General features: G+C 41.5%; 1 long non-coding RNA gene across 1 annotated transcript; it reads right to left on the minus strand.

Annotated features, from left to right (window-relative positions):
* Positions 1-8,863: 8,863 nt before the first annotated feature.
* LOC108641947 lies at positions 8,864-14,192 on the minus strand. Its single transcript, XR_001922346.1, has 3 exons — positions 14,063-14,192; positions 10,976-11,094; positions 8,864-9,474 (listed from the first exon to the last, which is right to left on the minus strand). It is a non-coding gene; the product is annotated as an uncharacterized LOC108641947 (long non-coding RNA).
* Positions 14,193-20,420: the final 6,228 nt, after the last annotated feature.

The raw sequence follows: 20,420 nt of genomic DNA on the forward strand, positions 1-20,420 counted from the left end.
TCTCTCTTTTGGCAGAAAAGAGCTTCTGCAAGCTTCCAATGATCAAAACTAAAAAAGAAATCTAAGGTGTTAGTTTAATCTACTTGGTTCTCTGGTGTAGTAAGTTGCATGAAAACTACTTATCTTTGGACAGTAAATGAAACACTAAAATGGAAGGTAACTTCCCAACAGGAAGCTGCACTTATCAACATCAACACTAGTAGAGCCTCCTCCTAGAAGTCTTTGCTGTTCTATAGCTCCCCAAAAAAACACATGGTACTCATGGCATAATGAGGAAAGCAACCACAGCACTTGAGAGGAAGTTAAAAAGTGCGTCTGAAAACGTTCCAAGCCAGGAACAGACTGTCTCAATATCAGTACCATTTTAGGCAGCCCCAAGTTAATTTCATAGCTAAGAACCAACACAACCTCCTAAACATTACCATAAAGGAAATAGCTCTTGACAGCTGTGGGGTACAAGATGGAAAGTACAGCTTCACATCATGTTGAAGGCTCAGGAAAACAGGTGATTCCAGAGCTGAAATTATTTTATCCCTTGCTACTCCAAACTAATCCCTCACAGTGACAGGACTCAGGACTGTATTATTGAGGCAAAATAATAATTTGACAGAGTTCAATAAATTCAATGGATTTAACAGTGTAACAGTGGTTTACCAAGTTTGACAGCAAGGTTTTTATTAATTACTGCATGGAAGCAACATAAAAGAAACCCGAGTTAGAACTGAGTTAAAATGATTCACACAGAAACTGGAAACACAAAGATTAAGTAAGATCCTTCCATTGAGTCACAAGGATCAGAGTGGACCCTCTTACCTTCTCAACTCCCCATGGAGCCAAGTGTGGCTAGGACCAATCTCAGTTTTGGACTTGGGCAACAGTTTTATGTCTAACGGAATTACCTACACAAAATTTATAATAATTAATATTGAGTAGCTGTATGGATTTGTAATTTTTCCTTAGTCTTAATTCAGCATATCAGTCACTTAGCGAGGATTTCTCATGAATAAGGGATCTCTTAGTCTCAGGTAAGGATCTCAGACCTTCAGAGGTGTCCCTGCACAAGGGGAGTCACTGGCATGTAGTTCATCTGCAAAGTAGGAGGAGCTCAAACTTGGCCCATCCCAATGGTAATATTTATAGAATTAAGTAGGTGGTGGTTATTCAGTAATATAGACAAGGCTGATGTCTTGATTTTATCTCTGATACCTTGTTCTGTATTTTGGTTATCTTGCATTTTTTTGGCTTCGAAACCACCTTTAGGAATATTTTTCCAGGCACCTTCACTTCCTTGCACAAGAGCCAGGGCCTTCCCAGCTCGCAGGTTCACCACAGGGCATAAGGCCAGTTGCTCCTTAGTTAGCTGAACAGTGAGGGGTAAAGTGTATCCCTTACAGATGGGAAATCTGCACAGGTGTACTGTTGACTGGGACTGAGACATGGACAGCCTTGCTGGCAGAGTAAGGCTGGGAATGATAAGGGGAAATATCTGAGTTGTTGGAAGTGCTGTACGCCTTGCATCAGTGCTCATGTACACTGGTCTGTTCTCAGCATGCAGCAGAAACACAGGAAAGCTGCATGGACTGCAGGAGTACCACAAGGCCTCTTTTCCCTCCGGTGGATCAGACCCATGTAGGGTTTCCAGCTCCAGCATTCATCATAGTGCATTTAATGTGGCCATGACACGGATGAAACTCTCAAACCTCAAACTCTCAGATACTTCACAGGAAATGTGTGTCCTTCATCCTCCCCTTCTGCCTTAGTTTACAAAGTCCTAAGAAAATTTTATCTCCTATCATGTAGAATCTTTCTGCTTCCCTTTTTCTGCTTCATACCAAAAGAAGACTCAGGTCACATGGGAGCATTTTGTTTGTAGGATGAAGATGCTTTCTTCAGCTGCATTTTTTTGTCCAGTGAAATTACCAGCCCTATCTTGAGCTTAAACATGATCTCAACCAACTTTAAATGGTATGTTGACCTTTTGTTTTCCTTGTATGCAAATAATTTTTTCTCTAAAACCGCACACTAGCTAGGCAAAGACAGCTTGATTCTAATATGCTTCCAATGCCTATTGCACATGTTCATAGAGATTATGCTGAATAAGTGATTTCTGCTTATGCAAGATCTCCTATCATGCAGGAACTCAAGGCAATTTCCTTGTCATTCTCTTTGCAATAAAGAAATAACAGCAGAAGAAAAGAACATTCTCCCACACGATAAAAAAAAAAAAAAGAAAAAAGAGGAACCAAATATGTAGTAGAACTCAGAGAGATAGACAGAATCTTCTCAGATATGGAACAGCTTCAAGAGCCCCAGGCCCCAGGTGCAATGGAGATGCAGGCAAGGTCTATCCCCAGCAGAACAGCATGGGCAGCCTCTTGTGAAAGCAAGGGATGGAAACTGGTGACTTCTGCTCTGTCTGAAGTCCTATAACTATGACTGACATAAGTTCATAAAAATCATAGAACTGTAGAACGATAGAATGATTTGGGTTGGAAGGGACCTTAAAGATCATTTAGTTCCAATTCCCCTGCAACGGACAGAGACACCTTCCACTAGACCAGGTTGGTCAGAGCCCCATCGAACATGGCCTGGAACACTTCCAGGAATGGGCCATCCACAGATTCTCTGGGCAACCTGAGGAGGCCAGTGGTACTGCCTGTCAACACCTGTTTGAGCAGCATGGTATGATTTTGGACCATGGGACTCTGTTTGAAGATCAGCATTTGCTTGGGAAAGATGGGATCCACCCCACTAAGCAGGACAAATGCATCTTTGCCAGGAGAATGGCTGCCTTAGTAAGGAGAAAATGTAAAAAAAAACCAACTAAAATCCTTGGTCAAAGCCATAAATACCTATTTAAACTCACAAATGTTATTTCAGAGAAAGAAGAGAAATATTTTTTGCAGGACAGAGGGCTGTATGCTAAACTAAACATCCTGAAAAACAAAGTCCACTGTTATTAAATCTGGTGGAAGCTCTCCACACAGCACTGGAACATATATACTGTAGTGTGACATGGGATTTGATGGCAAAATTTGACCCAGTGTTTCAATGGCTGGAGTCTGAGGACCAGAGGAAATGTTCCTGGCATTTCCCAGATGTTTGTGCATGCAGCTTGTGGTACCACCCCTATGGGTGCCTATGGGTGGGTGCCTAAGGGACCCTTGCCTGGAGGAGACACCTCTTCAGACACAGGACATCTCTGTGGTGCACATGTCCTTCTCCTGCACTGAGAGCTTCCGACTTGCCAAAAAACAACAGGAGCGGGTAAATGAATGCGCCGCCCACAGGGCGCTCTTGCAGGGTGGCACCTGTGTCTGACAGGCTCAGCCCTTATTCATGGCACCTTGACGAGCAAGGAGTAAAATCTCTGCTTGTGTGACAGCTCCGAACAGCCACTCTACCTTTTGGTGAAGGGCACAGGCTCCCAGGCCACCCGAGGATTCGCTGGAATCTCTGTCCTGTCCAGCACTGTAGCAACTTCCTCACGCACGCTGAGCAAGCCAGCGCACCCGGGGAGCCAGCCGTGTCAGCTGGAACCCTTCCCCCAGAGCAACAGGTTTCCAGCCCAGCACCACCACCCTCTCTGCAGCTAAACTGGTTGAGTCCTTAATAATGGAGGAAACAGCTACTGCAAGTGCTGCCCTTTTTCAGGGGTAAGCGCCAAACAATGGTACTTGCAGATCAGCATCTTTGAGAAAACACCAGTGGCCATGCTCAGCGCTCTCCAGCCAGCGTGGGGTCCTCACCTGGCACCTCGACTCCTTACAGGATTTCTGCTCCTTCCTGCTCCTCTAATATGGGTACACTTGAACCTTCATGTAAGGAAGGTAAAATTGAAAAAAGAAACAAAACAAGAAGAGCTTACAAGACAAACTATTGTTTGGTGAAAAAAGATAATGATACAACCGATATCCAGTATTTTGCATAATATTAATAACATAGCATAATAATAATGCTATTATTAATCTCAAGTGTGACTAATTAGATACATAAAAATAGCTTTTCTCATCTCTAGAATATATTTGTCTTTCTAAAACACCCCTTTTATTTAAGATTTTTAATTTGGAGTGATGAACATGTGAGGCAGAGTTTGACAGCTAAGAGGATTGCTTGACAGTGAAGACTGCATAATTCTTGCAGAGCAGTGGGTATGACAGAGAAGGTTATTTTGCAACTAGAGTCCCCAGTCCATGTTTGTGCAGTGCATAGGGTACGTAAGCCTCCTGGCTTAAGGTTTGTTACTGCTGTCAAAATGCAAATATGAGGTAATTAATCTACATGAGCCCCTTGGGAATTACAGCCTCAAGGGCCCCCATTGCACAAGGGCACTGTACAAGCAGGCAGCAACACCATCACCAAAAGCAGTGGGCTTGGGGTTTCATCGTTAGCAGTTGGAGCTCTGCTTAGTGTGTCTCTGTTTGGGTCTCCCAGGGCAGGCCCGAAACCCCCTGCTTGGTTTCCCTCACTGTGGGAGGTATGAAATGAGAAGGTTATTTCTACGGAAGAGAAAGGCTCAGCAGGTATGAACTGATACAGGTCCATTGCTTTGAACACAACTGCACCAGTTTGTACCAGTAGACCAATTCTCTCATCATCTCATCCAGTTTAGCCCTGCCAGGCCGATATTGCTAGCAGTGTTGTTGAAATATCTGATAACAGACAGAAAAAAGTACATGTTTTAAAATATGTGTGAGTATTTCTAGAAAGTGATGAGGGAGGGCTGGGGGGCGGGGGCGTGGAAAAGAAAGAAGACCTAACAAAAACTCCCAAGCTTCAAACTCCCCTGCCTTATTTGCTCACTTTTACTGACAACGTTTTTCTGATGCCTTTCTTTTTAAAGTGGCAGTAATTGTATCATGGCTGTCACCACAACAGGTAACTGGTGTGCTGTATGCACTGGGGAAAGTGGTGGGTGACAAAATTGCACTACTGTGAATAACTGTGGACTGGAGCAGAGCACATTACTGGAGAGCTGCACTGGGTTTGAAAACACCCTACCTCTTCCCCTCCCCTCCAGTCTTCTTCTAGTCCTCCTGTTATTTTTAGGGCGCTTCAGGAATCTCTCAACCCCTCATCAAAACTCTGCCTAAAAAGCCACTTTCACATCATATCCCTCACAGCATAAAAACAAAAACCCTCCTAAACCCAAGTGTTTACAGGGGCAATTATTTCCTTGGTGCATAATGGTAATTATTAACGACTTAAACCCACTCAGCACTTTGGATAAGCTGAGCATAGGTATCAATTTCTTGATACCTTTCTGCAGGAGGTGTAAACTCTTTCCCACTGCATCCTCTAGTTTTATTCAGAGGAGTTATCACATGCTGCGACAGAGTGAAAAATCAATAGGGGTGCTTTTTTCCCCCCCTTTCCTTGTTTTTCAGTGCAGATTAAAGTTATCTTTCCCCACATGCACAACACACTGCTGTTGGCTGACTCAACCATAACTGACTGCAACAGCTGTCAGAAAGTTTTAAATCCTTTACATTTTAAAATTCTTTCAAAAGCATTCATTGTAATTAAAGTCACTGCAATTTCATATTACAAATAGCAGCCTGTTTAGTATATTTCATGAGCACACAATATCACTTCTCATCTCCCTCTCCTTTTAGTGTACAAAAATTGTTTTATTGAATGGGAGGTAGCAAAAGATTATCTAAAATTAACTTTATCTACCAGTCTCTTCCTGTATAAGGGCAAAGTTTATTCTTGTAAGGTGTCATGCTGACTCTAGTAATGTTTATTTGCCTGGGCAAAAAGCACCCAGATCAGTAAGGGTGGTCAGGACTGGGTCCCTGGGTTGCAGCCTCTTTGCAGCTTCTGGACATTTGAAAGACATGTTACAGGATGAGCAGCTAGATATTTAATTGCTACCCTTTCTTATTTTTCTCCACAGCCATGTTCAAAATAATAGGACTTATTTTCACTTGGTGTATGGAAAAAAATGAAGGACCACTCATGACTTGCCAGTGCTGACCTTTCCACATCTGCTGCATTAAAGAAATGGATTTTGGCTTTATGCAGTGCTTTTCTTCTGCTCTTTATACAAAATGTTAACAAGTAAGTTCAGTGTAATGGCTGTCAAGGTGAAAAGGAGGCAGATACTCTGTATTTGATATTGTTTACACTCACTAGGGTGACACAATCTGTTTCACTGACTAGGGCAAAGTTGGCTGAAAAGCAGCATCGTCTTGTAACAAAATCAAGAATTATTGGCCATCGTGTTGCTTCCCACTGTGGGCTTCTTTCCCTAGTCCACAGAGATCACATATGCAGGAGTGTTGTGTGCTCACAGGAGAGAGCCTGAGACCCCCAGCCCCACTCTCCTTTCACATGGACAGCCTGCTGTCCAGAGGAAAAGAAAAAGTGAGTATTTTCTGTTTCTTACCCAAAACCATGCTACAATGAAGAAGCTGCACTGCCTTCTTCATAGTGCTTAGGCAGGGCTGGACTACTCTCTGGGCTTGGACCTGGGACCAGAGATGAAGACTGCATTCTCCACCCCACAGAGGGTCTCTGGCATTGGCCCCAGGTGCATCCTCCTTGCTTGTTTCTTTTTGTTTCCACCATATTGATGGAACATCCTCCTCCTGCCCGCAATGCAGGTACAGGTTGGTCCTCAGCAGTGCCAAGAGCTCCCCATCCTGTAAATCCTCCATTGCTGAAGCTGCCTGGACAAGTCTTCTTGTCAGCTGAAAATAGCCATTCCTGTACCCATGACGCCAGATGTTACCAGAGCCTTGGAAGCCCCTCCTGCTTAGCTAGCTCTCATCTGCACCAAACTCTGCCTCCAGCTGAGCATCTCTGCAAACCCGCATTCTGAGACACTTGTGGTCACATCCATCACTACCCTAAGTCCTTCAGCACAGTGTCCTGTCAAGCATTTCTCTTTGGTCCATGAACTTTGGTCCAGATTCAATAATGCCAGCCTACAATGCCAGTAAAGCCAGCATTTCTCTCCCTGGGACAGCTGCAGTATGTTGCATCAGTGCCCCTTCCAGTACCCCATTCTGCAGTGGAAGGGTGTCTACTAAATTCTACAGAGTGGTTCAAAAGCCTAAAAAAGCATGTATTTCAGTGAAATCCTGTGGGACTTCCCTATACATATAATTTCTGGTGTGCTCGACATGTCTCAGTACGGCCATCAAACTTGAGGACAGATAACATCATAGAGTGGAATGTGTGGCGGATTTATTTTTGGTGACCTTATCACTAGTGCTTTAAATACACTGAGCAGCACAGAAGGATGATGTTCATAAGCAAGGTACAGCTCTCTAAGTCTGAGAACACACTTGCCTCACTACATACACCTAATTGGGTGTCCTGTAATAAAACCTTGGTGGAAAAGGTAAGGAAATAACTGCACAGCTCAGAAAATTCACATTATAATCCCAGCATTTCAACTTCCCTCTTCCTCATGCTGTGCACTGTTAGTCCCCAGACAGGAGCATGTTTAGTTCTCCGCCTCCTGTTCTCTTCCCGCTGTTCTCAAACAAGAGCAAAACACTCCCTCTTGCCTAATTAAACTTGGCTCATGTAATGCTGAGCATGTCACATTTAACAGAGAGCTTATAGTTACTGACATTCATTTTTTTAGAAAGAAACATTTGAACTAAAATCAATGTATTGCTCATGTAACAGGCAGTAAAGTCCCCTTGGACCATGGGGTGGGTTGTCTGCAGCCCACACCTCCTTCTAGCTGTGAAAGCTCATCTCAATGCTGCAGACTCTTGAAGGAATGGTCAGTGAGAAGAGAGGAAACAAAAAAACCTCTGCAGGAAAGGGACTTGGTGCTCCTGGTCAATATCAAGTTGAATATGAGTCATCAGTGTACCCTGGTAGCCAGGAGGACTGAGCAGGTCCTGGGCTGCACCAGGCACAGCAGGTGAAGGAAGGTGATTGTCCTGCTCTACTCTGTGCTAGTGTGGCCTCACCTTGAGTTCTGTGTGCAATTTTGGGTATCACAATATAAGAAGGATATAAATCTATAGGGCCACAAGGATGGTGAAGGGTCTGGAGGTGAAGCCATACAAAGAGCAGCTGAGGTCACTCAGTCTGTTCAGCCTGGAGAAGAGGAGACTGAGAGAAAGCCTCATAACTCTCTCCAGCTTTCTTACAAGGGGAAGTGGAGGGGCAGGTACTGATCTCTGCTGTCAGGCAACCAATGACAGGACCTGAGGGAATGGCATGAAGCTCAGTCAGGGGAGGTTTAGGCTGGATATTAGGAAAAAGTTCTTCACCCAGAGGGTAGTCAGGCACTGGAACAGCTCCCCAGGGAAGTGGTCACTGCGCCAAGCCTGACAGAGCTCCAGAAGAGTTTGGACAATGCTGTCAGGCACATGTTGATTCTTGGAGCTGTTCTGTGTAGGGCCAGGAGATGGACTTTGAGGATCCTTGTGGGTCCCTTCCAGCTCAGCTATGATGCTACAATCATAAAATACAAGATAAGAAATGTTTCTCTTCCATGATGTGGGTTGCCCATCATCTCAGTTTGTGAGACCACAGTGAAGGTGCTTGGCTCTTTACTTGGAAAGGTGAGGAACTGTAAGAGTGTGAGAGCACAGGAGACAGTGCTGTGCTGCAAGGGTGCCCTGCAGACATGTCAGCTGAGAAGGGCATTTCCCATCCCTCTCAGAATTCAATCTTGAATCTCACCTTATTTATGATGAAGCAGGGGATTAAATAATGACAGTGTAGTTTTCTGTCTCTCTCTTTTTTTTTCTTAAGGTGAAAATAAGAGTATATTTCTATTTGCCAGAGATGTGGATAAAGTTAGAAAATACAACATAAATGCTACTCTAAATGACAAAAAAATTAAACAACAACTAAAAAGAGCCAAAGCTTTATTTTAATCTTCCAGTATTTTTTCTAGCTAATTTTATTATTCTTCTAGCTTCTGCAATTTTTAAACATCTGGGATCAGCAGTGCCTTTTTGCACCAGCCACAGTGCTATGATACTGTTCACCCCCCTCAATGAGCTTTGTTCAGGGATTAGCTCCTGCAGAGATGCTCACGTCAGAGCAGAAAGTGAGGCAACCCAATTCACATGCAGTCTGTCTCTGCTCACACCTCTTGGGGCACCAGGTGAGGAGAGATGTGACAAGAAGCATGACACAGGAGGAATCTTGACTCTCTGTCTTCTTCTCTCCTGCTGCCACAGGGAGAGCCTTGAAGCAGTACTGATGCTGTGTCTTTGCATGGTACAAAGGTTCCTGCCAGCACTCTCAGAGACATATCTGCCTGGTTTTCTTCTGGGTTCCTATGGTCAACAGCTGACAGAGTAGTACTTTAAGTGCTGATAGTTAATGCACTTCACACCAGGGTCTCACAACACAGCTTGGACTACACTATCAGATGTGGTAAACTGTAGGGATGAATAAATGATGACAGAGTTGAGACCACCTTTAATTCATGTGTTCTTTCTCCTGGCTGCAGAAATTGGAGAGACAGCTGAAATAGTTGGAAACACCCTGAAAATAAGGGAAATCATCTTCAATAAAGGTCTTATGGCCTCCTGCCATATCTACTTAAAGTGTTCTGGGACACAGAAAGCAATCCCCCAGGTCGTGAAACCACTCACTTGGAGAGGAGTGACAGAATGATCTGGTCTAAAATGAGAACCTGGTGCTCTTCTGAGAAATGAGCAACCTCTTCTCTGCAATACTGTAAACATTAACAGGAATTTCTCAGACAAGCCATTCCTTGAGCATTATTGTTTGAAAAGTAGAACTCGTCCAGGAGGAGAATTGGCTTCAGCACAGGCTATAAAAGTGCATCTTCACAATAGGTCATTTTTTGACTCTAAGTCATATAGCGACTAAGCCAAGCAAATTCCATGGGGTAAACATTAATTTGTTCTGTTTAATTGCTAATTTTGGTGCAGCTGTTAGGTATCAGTGTCCACCACAGCTGCTGGAGCTGGTTGCTGGTCTGAGTACTGACTAAGGAAGTCCTGACTATGCAGTTGGACCCATTTTATTCCTTTTCAAATAAGTAGAACCTTGCCTAGATCAGCAAAAACTAATCCCCTCCCAGAATAATGGGATTCTCTTTGAAGTCTTTAAGATTGCAAAGGTTTATTCTATCTCCTTGTGAATTCCCACACCTCTGTAGATGCTTAGGTTTCCCTCACACCAGGGAGGTCTAGAAATTAATTGCCTTAACTTGCAAGCAGATAGTCAGATTGCTACCTCCATTACCAGCTATCATTTGTCTATAAGGCTGCAGACTTCCTAGGGGTCTGCATGACTCCTCACAATCTGGATGGACTGTGCACTGCTGCAGCACCACTGTTAGGGGGTTCTGACCTTCTTCCCATTGAAAAACAGTGCAATTTTTATGCCTATATAGAGACTACATTTATATTCAGATCCTTTTAGCCTTGTCTTCTGCTCTCTGCTTCAGAGGAGAATACCCTTATAGGTGCACATACAGGTATATGTATGCATTTGGACTTGCTGGGACTGTCTGTACCACTTTTCACCCAATAGGTGATAAAAGAAAAAGTCATGATGTATTTGGGCAATTTGGACTCTCAGTAGACTATAATCTCTCCCCGGATTCAAAAATCTATGGTAAATGTGAATTCTCTAGGGCAACCTCAGTCAGCCCATCACGAGTGTGTGTGTGCAGTCCTGCATGCTGTGGGGCAATACTAAAGCCCAACACTTTAACACAAAGAACACACCTCTCTCTTGCACTGATTCATTAAGATCTCACATTTGTTCTTTCCTTATTTTACCTGACTCTAAAAGTAAGCCACGGAAACAGCTTCTGTGACCCATCTTGGACCCTTTTCATTACGCCTATTGGTTTGTCTGCACCTTGTTATTCACTGAAATAGCAACTCCAGATAATGATGCTGCCTTGATATATCTATCTAAAAGCAAGGAACAGAACAAATAGCATTATATGGTCTTTCCTTGGTTACACAAAGCAGATCAAAAGGAGCCAGTTATCCATGCTACTCACCTAAATATTTCTCCTCATTTTTACTCATAATGTGAGTGCCCTCCTGAATGGGAAGCTCTAGACAGAACCAGCTTTCCTAGTACATCAGCAGTTCTCATTTCTGGGCAGCAGCAGATAAACTGTAGTGAATACATGAGGGGACATTTTCCTTTGTGGTTCTTTTGAGATTACTGATACCATTTCAGTATTTTCCCTCTAGTACATCTCATTTTTTGCCTAATCACCTCATTACTATATCCTCCTTATTACAGGCAGGCACGAACTAGCAAGCTGAGAGAAAATATGTCCAGTTTCAAGCTATCTGCAATCAGCATCTCATCTTGAGAGATTATCCTGGTTTTTGGAGACAAATAATTGATCTGTGATTCATCCTTGTGATTTTAATAGGCCAAAATTACGCCCACAGATGAAAACCCTCTTAAGAAGTAGGGTGCTTGAGACTAGGATCTATATTTTGCAGTGTGGGTTCTATTTTGACATTTAAAATATCCTTACACCAGCTTATCTGCGTAAGATAATAAGTGTCTTGGACAAGTAAAATGATACAGATAATTTGGTTTAACTTTTTACAAGATGAGTTGCTCATACATGTTCTCTGTTTCCTTGGATACTAGAGATTTCATGTCACAGTTCAGCTACACATACATTTTCTATTCCATTACAGCACCTGGAACATGAATGAAAAATCCCCAGAAATTGTTAAGACATGAACAAGACTGCAGGAGTAACCTCAAGCAGAAACATTCTCATCAGGGTCAGATAGAAGTGGATGGGTAAAGTTCATCATCTGCATAGGTTTCTTGTTGGGCCCTCTCTTCTTTTCTTGCATATGAATATTTTCTTCCCTTCCCATTCTCGGGCTGCAGTTTTTGCTTTTGACTTCTACCTGACTAGCAGCTCAAAAGATAATTAATTAGACCATGTGCATAGTTCAGATTGAAGGCCAGTCCAGTGCATTTCAAAACCAGATTTCATAAGCCTTTGCACACTCATAAGTGTGTGACAATAATCAGAAGTTTCACTCTCAAAGCTACACTTAGGTGTACAGGTTGATTTACTTATCTTCCTATCCAGGTCACAGACAAATTCAGTTTGTTTTTTTTTTTTTGTTCACTTGTGAATATCTGCCTAGCATTTTTCAGTCATGAATATTTTTCCAGAAATGGACAGATGACTGACTAATTCCAAAGCTGTTGGTATCATTAACAGCCCAGCTGGTTTAAACAGTTTCATAAAATTTGACCAGATAACTTTTGATGAGACTTCTTTAGTCTGGATAAAAGGGCGGGGAAGACCTAGAAAAACCTGGTGAGTTCTTCTAATTTTAGATAGTGGTTTCTTTGTTTTTAGCACAACCTAGGTAGACCTTTCCCATCAACATCCTGAGTTATTCTGAAAATTTGAACAACTTTTATCATTTACAATATCTTACAGCAACGAGTGATACAAGTTAACTGTGTATTTTGTGAGAAGCCACCTCCTTGTGCTTGTCTGGAATCTGCCTATGAGTATTTCAGTTGATGTTCCTGAAATTTTCTGTTGGAAGAGACTGTGACAAACAGCCAACTCCTTTAAGTCACTCAACAATTGACAGACCATTGAGTTCTGCCCCTTTCCAGTCTGCAGAGTCTTAAATTGTTCAAATTTCTATCAGAGGAAAGCTGTTCTCTAGCTTCACAGATCTTACTTTTTTTCTCTGTAACTTCTCAATTCTTTGACTTTTTCTAAGCTATTTCAAACAAAATGCAGCATCAAAGACACAGATATATCATAGCCAAACACAGAGTGGTATAATAGCATTCACTGTTTAGTCTCTCTCCACCTCTGCATTTCCAGCTTCCTTCAGAGGGAGGGGAACATGTTTGAGCTACACAGTGCCAAGGCTCTGCAGTGGTCACTGAATCAGGAAAGCAAAATGCCATTACAGGTGACACCAGAGGTTTATCTTACCTCCTTCTTCACATCAGTGAAGGTTGGTGCTTGGTGTCAATGTTGTTACTGACAATACACCACTCGCACCTGCACACCCCTTAAGCTACCTGGGGATTTCACTAACTCTGGGAGATACTCCGAGAAGCAATCTGGTAGATTTGGAGCCCCTTTGCAATGGCAACATCTGCCTAGTGGGAAAAAAAGTCAGCATGAATCAAGTCAGTATAATGAAAGGCACTGGCAAAGCCACCTGGATTCCCAGATGTGTTCTTGCCCATGATGTAGGAAGGTGGGCTGGGAGAAACCTACCACCCACTAGGGACGGTCTTTTGTTTCCAAAAGACATCAAGGGATATTAATAGCCCATGGCTTGTGGAGTAATAGTATCCTAGGAAGTGCATTAGAAATCACTTTTTAAGTAGGCTTGCAAACTTTATTTTTATTGGATATACCACAGAAGAAGTCCTAACAAGGGTGATGACCCCTGATGCATAAGACTAGGGGCTTGCGGTTGGAGAGAGTTCTTGCACTGTGAAGCCTCTTTAAGGCAGGATTATTAACTCCAATTCCCTCCCAGGAAGATGGTTTGCTTCATGACTAATGCTCAGCACAGTTAAGTGGCATAGCTAGAGTTCTTGGCAAAGCAACATATGGTGTTTTCGAGCTTTATAGATGTTTCATTTCATATGTTTCCCACTCTGTTACCTTGCGACACTCCACAGCACTGCTTTGCTATGTTTACTATTGCTGTGCTAATCCTTTATACCTTTGTTTTCAAATGTTAACTATTTACAGTATTGATAACAGAAACTCACAATACAAAGATAGGCATACCTGTAAATGCACCTTTTTGGGGGTTTGTTGTAATTAAGACTCCAAACTATGTAAAAGCTTTTTGATCACAGATTCCGTCGCTGCTTTCCCTCATACTGTGCACTCATGAGTTGGGAACTCTTTGTGCAAAGCACCAAGGTCTTGGTTTTATGCCAACTAGAAACTCAATACACGGTTTGACTGCTTGTCTTGTGTTCTTTGGAACAACAGCATTTTCATTTGCACAAGTAGCCTTTGCATAAACAAGCTTGGTTCAGAAGCAGGCAGGAAGATACGCACACACAGAGAGCATAAAGCCCAGCCACACCAAGCGGGTCTTACCAGTTAGTACAGCGTGTTTATTCATGGAATCACATTTGCCCTCTCTGGAAAAGCCATTGTGGTATTTTCTGCAGAGTCTAATGAGCCAGTCCCAGAACAATCCTTCTGAGTCATCAGTTTCCATTTGCACAAACCTGGTATCAAATGAAATGATAGGGAGGCAGATAATGATTAATCCAGGAAAGACACAAAACTTATCAGATTAACATTAAACAATGGTCAAATTCAGATGGAAAATGCCTCCCACCCAGCTCATGAAAAGGAAGAGGGTAGTGGACTTCTTACTAATAAAGCTTATCATCACAGCTTATTTCCTACAAATATACATTGCAATTAATTCAATTAAAAGTAATGGGAAAAAGATAGTAGGTTAAAGGTGAAATTGCCTGCCTTATTTTATCTGAAAATATCACCTCAAATCAAATCAAATTAGCATGACTGTAGGTCTAATCTATGAATTGTATGGGTAGAGAATGTGGATTGCATGTTACCTATACGAGCTAACATATGCATATCGTAGGGTGGTGAGACACTGGAACAGGTTGCCCAGAGGAGCTGTGGATATCCCACCCCTGGGAGTGTTCAAGGCTATGTTGGATGGAGCCTGGAGCAACCTGATCTAGTGGAAGGTGTCCCTCCCCATCAGAGGGGGCTTGAATGAGACAGTCTTCAAGGTCCTTTCCAACCCAAACCATTCCATGATCCTATGAAAACTTATTCACATTCACAGGACTGATGGCAGAGTGAAATGGAATGTTTCAGAGAGTGACTACAGAGCGGCAAACTGCACTGTCCTGGGCTGCTGAGAATGGAAGTGGACTCACCTCAGAAGCCAGGTGCAAGTCAGGATAGTGACTGTCTCAAGCTCTAAATTCCAAATGCTCTGGCATGTAAGGAGCTGGGGTCCTCTAGAACCTCTGTAAGGGATTGGCTGGACATGACCCCAGCCCCATAGAAATCCAAGTGGTTTTCAGCCCCTCTTCTGATGAGTTTTAAATCCCTTGGGATAAAAGAAAGCAGGAGAACACAATCCAGCTAAATAAAAAAAACATGTTAAAAAGTTACATGTTGTAATTAGTTATCCAAGCCACATCTGCGAATGGGAGAACAGCTGAAGAGTAAATCATAGCCAACTAAATCAAATGGAACCAAGTGTAATAGGATAGTGCTATTGCTGGTTCAAAATCAAACTGACCTATAACTTTTGACTGCTCAAAAAAACCCCATATGGGCCTATTTCATTCACACTACTGACTTTCTTTCCAACAACCACTTTTTTTGATTTTTGAAGTATAGAAAAAGTGTAATCTAGAGTGCTTAGTCACTGCAGTATATATTGCTGCAGTCTATTTTTCTTGATTTATATCCAGGTTTACAATGATTTGTGGGTTTAAAAAACCCCATATCTCTTCATTTGAGTTCGATATTGACTGTGTCAAGTCCCCAGAGAAGAGACAAAAATCTAGATAATTTATTTTACTTTAAGATGATATGAATAAATCCAGTAACTTGCTTGTATTCCCCGATAATTGATCAAAGTTCATTTTCTGTTTGGGCAATCTTTTATGTCAATCACTTGTTTCACTCACTAGATAAGCTTGGTAAATTATGTGATGTGATAAAAGCAAGGTAAATTGAGCAATGATACTTGTGGGTGAACATTCTATCTGATAAACATGTTTTTGTACTGACGTAAAGCTCATTTTCTGCAAAGCTGAGCTCTGTAGCCTAATGGTACATCATTCTCCCACCTGACAAGTCACAGGACTTTCTTCTATCCTGCCTTTTTATGTGTAAATATGGAATGCATATGTGATGCAAACAAATTCAGGAATCAAGTCAAGAGTATCATCATTTGAACCAAATGTGCCCCCTGTTTTGGCTTCAGAGTAGGAAACTTAAAGTAGCAGGCCTGCAGGGAGCATAGTGATTAGCTGTGTTCCCATACTGAACCATAAATGCATCTATGGTTTACTAAATATCAGGTGTTGGAATATTACCCTGTGATAATAATACCATAATTATAATAATGCTACCACATTAATAACAATAATAGCACATAATTATAATAATGCCATATAAATAACAGATCCTGGAAAAAAAATCAATACAAAACTGGATTGCCATAAAAAGGGAACTAACACTGACAGAATGTGTAACACATATTTGCACACACACATCCACCTCATGTGGACTTTGCCTAGCTGGTCTGTTCATTATATTAACATCATGACTAGCCTTCTCATTAATCTTTCAACTCAAAATCCCATCATTCACCCCCCCCCAACTTCCCCTCTAACAAACCCCTCACAACCACAAAAACTACCCCTTGAACATGACCATGAATTTAAGCTTCTTTGACCAATTCACAAGCCCATCCCTCTTAAGAATCCCCTAATTCTTCTTTCAATATTATTCCCTGCCCTACTACTTCCCACACCTGACAACCAATGAATTGCCAACCACCTTTCCACCCCTGAACTAAGATTCGTTCACCTAATTACAAAATTACACAAATGAGTTTTAATCCCAACATCCCTAATAACAATCCTACTGATAACTGACTTTCTAGGCCTACTATCACATACATTCACCCTCACCACTCAATCACACTGAATGTATGTTTTTTACTGTCAAAGTCAACAGCTCTCTGGTGCACAAGTTACTGCAAGACCCTTCCCACGAGATTACTAAACTGCCTTTATTTTGCCAGATAAGATTATCAGCCTCCCAGTCTGGCCCAAACCACACTCAGTAACTTCCACACTGTTTTAGAAAACGTCCCCTTCTGGACAGAGACATAGGAAAACACGTTTTTTAAACCCTAAATACATGCTTGAGATTTTTTCTTGTGGCAAGTCTTCACGGTTTCCCCGTTAGCTGAGGAAGTTTCTTTTGTTTGAAAATTAGTTTTTGATTCTTTCTTTTTTTATACAAAATAAATATATCTAATGATGAGCCAACATGTAGCTACCCTGTGTAGGCCTGTGAAATGTTCTTTATGGTGCACTGCCAGACCTCTGTCAGCCATGCGGTCAAAAGTTCTGGGCACAGCAAACAGCCAGCAAGCACCTACAGCTTTACTACCAAGAAATTCAGAACTGATGACTTCTTTCTACCTCTGTGACTTTTTCCGCGGCAGACCCAGTAATTTCACAGTATTTACATTGAATAAGGTATTAAAGGCATATGGGAAACAAAACATATATGTCTTCTATTTTAAGTTGTAAGACGGTCACCCTTCATTATCAAAGAGACATTTCAGCACAGTCTGGAGCTTTGCAGGCAGCTCTAACAGCTGAGACTGTGTCTGTAGCACTGTCAGCTTGGCTGCATGTAATTTCAAATGTAAGTCACAAAAATGCTTTTCTAAAGAGGTGTCAACATTCAGCCCATAAAAATGTTGCAAAACTAAAGTCCCAATACAGTTATAGTCTTAGCAATTGCAAATTTATTGGCAAGTATTTTCAGATTAATTTTAAAGTGTACTCCCATTAAGAACAGGACAGAACAATTTGCTTCTTTGCATTTAGGTCCTGGTGTCTGAAGGAAAACTTCATCTATATTTATGTTGTCTTCTCTGATTGTAATTAATGGGATATCTACACACTTTTTGTGAGGAAGTAAAATTTCCTAAGAGAAAAGTGTCATGCCATATCAGGAAAGAAATTACCATAACTATATACATTTGCATTTGCAAATATCTTTCATTTCAAGTGGCTTTACAAATCCTAACTTTTGCTCAGGCTTAGACTTTGCATGGGTATGTCTAAAGCTCATGCACACACTTCCAGTAAGGTCCCATGAATTTATTTGCACAGAAGGTGCAAAATCACAGGTGCCTTTAGCAAGCACTGAAAGCAAAACGGCATAAAGGAAAGCCTGCTATGAAAAGGAAGGGATTATATTATTATTGTTATTTGTCAAAGTAATGTTTTTCAAACACTTTCCAGCTCTTATTTGTATCCAAGGCCCTGTAGGAGTAAAGCCATAAAAGGACCATCACTAAGTCCAGAGGTGCTGGATCAGGCCTTCCTATTATATTCTCCCACACCACAACATTTGAGGCACCACTTGAATATCCCTGGCTCTTTTTTTTTTTTTTTTTTTGTCTCACTGGCATGACATCTGCCTATATTATCACCAGCTCTCTTCATGGTGGCAGTCTATTCATTCCCCAGCTAACATTAAACTAGCTCTAACTAACCAGAAAGAAATTAATTACTTTAACACCTCAGGCTGCAGCACCTGGGTCTTTAAATAGGATTCCTGGCAGATCTGTGCTTGTCTGAAACATATTCTACTGCAAATGCCCCTGCTGTAGGTAGTAGGTCCCTCAACAGCAGGGAGGGACCCGTAGCTGGGTCTACCAGATCAACTGTGTAGAAGTCAACAAGAGAACACCAGCCAAAAAAGGTGCTGATTAAAACAGAATTAGCTTACTACATGCAGAAAATTCTGGGACACAAGAGAAGTTAAATAGATACCCAAAAGTTAAAACTCTAATATTAGTTAGTCAAGCTGTAGGAGCACACTTGCAGCTTCCTAAGCCAGCAGAAAGGCTGAGCTGAAGGAAATAATTTTATGTCTGCTATGAACTGCACTCAATCAAAGGAAATAAAAATAATCCCTATTAATCTAATGACCTCTTTATTTGCCAAAAGTAATTTATTTTACTTAGGAAAGTCAGGTTTGGCCTCTAATATCTAACATGTTTGGCCTCTGCTGGCAAAGGTAAAATAAAAAAAAAACCCAGGTAAGATAAAAGGTAAATCCTCTCCTGTTAAAAAGATCAATAAGCTAAATTTAAAGTATGCAATTCATAGCGGGAGTTATATGATGCAGAGAACAACAATGGAGTCCTTTTCTGCAAATATCTGTCAGATGCCAGTAAAGAGGTACCTGACAAGCACATGTACTTAGCATGTCTGCAGTCCATTTGTCAGCTTTAGAAGCTATTTTGGGACAGCCATGTGTCTCCAGGTGGTCACCATCCCACGAGCAGGTTCTCACCACAATCCCAAAACAGCAGCCCTTCAACAGCCTCTGGGGACAACTTCTGCCTTTGTCCCAACTGGAGCTTCCAGGTCATGGTGGGCGCTCTGCTGCAGGGTGGTTATTCCCCCGTGAGCTTTGGCTGTGGTTTTCCAGCAGCCTTTCCCTGTCTTATTTCCCCCTCAGGCAGCCCCTCAGAAGCTCAGTCATTGCCTTAAAGGGATTTGCCACATGCAAGAGCAGAGGACAAGTCTTGTCTTCCCCTATGAACTGCCTTGCATGTCTCTCATGTCATTCTTCTGACGGGACACTGACTTCTGTGGTTGACTCATTTAATGCTTTTAACATTTTAATTGATATTTAAACATACTTTCAAACTGCAGCAGTAAAAACAAATAAAAACTAGAGAGCAGAGGTCCACGTATTTATTTAGATAATTTGAGCTGCTGCTCAGGCATTGTGATATTTGATGCACTTTAGAGCAGACATTATAGCACGGTATTGATTTTTTTCTAGATACTGTGGAAGTGTGTTAATATTCTTCCTTAAGGTAAGTTTCTGGAAGACATTTAATATATTGACAAAAGGCAAGGAAAACTAAAATGTCCTTAAGACTAATGAAAGAGACGTCTTGAACAGCAGAATTAATGTTTCTCTTCCTGATTTACATTGGAATAGTCCGGGTGTTACATTCTTACATTTCTACAGACAGAACTTTAAACTGTACTTAGAAATCAAACTTTTGCCAATATTATCAAGAGTGAGAGGCCTACACATTTCTGGACTGTGCATAAAACTTCCAAAATGTGAACAGGCATTCTATAGGACCAGTTCAATATTAGATTATTTGATTAATTTCTCTTTCAATATTACTTATTTTTATTTTCCAGAAGACATTTAAGACTTTTTTCAGCTTAAATATTTATGTTAATCTTTATATTGGATTGTATTTTATTCAAAACATAAACACAATTATGCTCTGGTCTGCTAACCATTTAGGCAGTTCTGAAGATAACAGTAGTTAAGCCCCCTAATTTCACATGCATCAAAAGTGTTTACAATCTGGTTTCCGGCTACGTCATTAATATTTTCAGAGTGTGCAGTTTTCTGGAACAGTTCTGCAAGCAATGCATAAAATTTGTAATACTGATCCACCTCTGGCTTTTAGACAATGGGCTTTTGCTCAGCCAGTTCAAATGAAAATGCAACAGTAACTGCTTTAAACCAGCTTTTCAATTATATCCACTGAGAGTACTAATGTAAATGCAAGTAAATTTATCAATATTGCTAATTACTAGCCTTTATAATAAGGGCAACACCTGCTTTAGTTCAGATGGGGAGCATTTGGCTTCGGAACAAAAGA

Source organism: Manacus vitellinus, unplaced genomic scaffold (genome assembly GCF_001715985.3).
Source record: "Manacus vitellinus isolate BGI_N305 unplaced genomic scaffold, ASM171598v3 scaffold_9_pilon, whole genome shotgun sequence".
NCBI lineage: Eukaryota > Metazoa > Chordata > Aves > Passeriformes > Pipridae > Manacus > Manacus vitellinus.